The sequence below is a fragment of the Chrysochloris asiatica genome, unplaced genomic scaffold, assembly GCF_000296735.1.
Source record: "Chrysochloris asiatica unplaced genomic scaffold, ChrAsi1.0 scaffold00040, whole genome shotgun sequence".
Taxonomy (NCBI): domain Eukaryota; kingdom Metazoa; phylum Chordata; class Mammalia; order Afrosoricida; family Chrysochloridae; genus Chrysochloris; species Chrysochloris asiatica.
Genome location: NW_006408558.1, coordinates 12832027 through 12832453, shown reverse-complemented (window position 1 = coordinate 12832453; position 427 = coordinate 12832027).

Genomic DNA, 427 nt, shown 5'->3' with positions numbered 1-427 from the left:
TAATGCAATACACCATTTGATTTCTTGACTACTGTTTCCATGAGTGTTGATTGCGGATCCAAGAAAAATGAAGTCTTTGGAAACTTAAAATCTTTTCCTCATTTATCATTATTTATTGGTCCAGTTGTGAGGGTTTTTGTATCTTTACGTTGAGGTGCAATCCATACCAAGGGCTGCACTCTTTAATCTTCATCAGTTAATTATTTTAAGTCCTCTTTGCTTCCCATCACGCAAGATTGTATCATTTGTATATTGTGGGTTGTTAATGAGTCTTCCTCCAATCCTGATGCTACGTTCTTCTTCATATAATACAGCTTCTCAGAGATTTTTTCTCCCAGCATCCAGAGTGAATAAGTATGGTGAAAAATAAAGTCCTGACTCATACCTTTCCTGATTTTAAAACATTCGGTAGCCCTTTGTTGTGTTC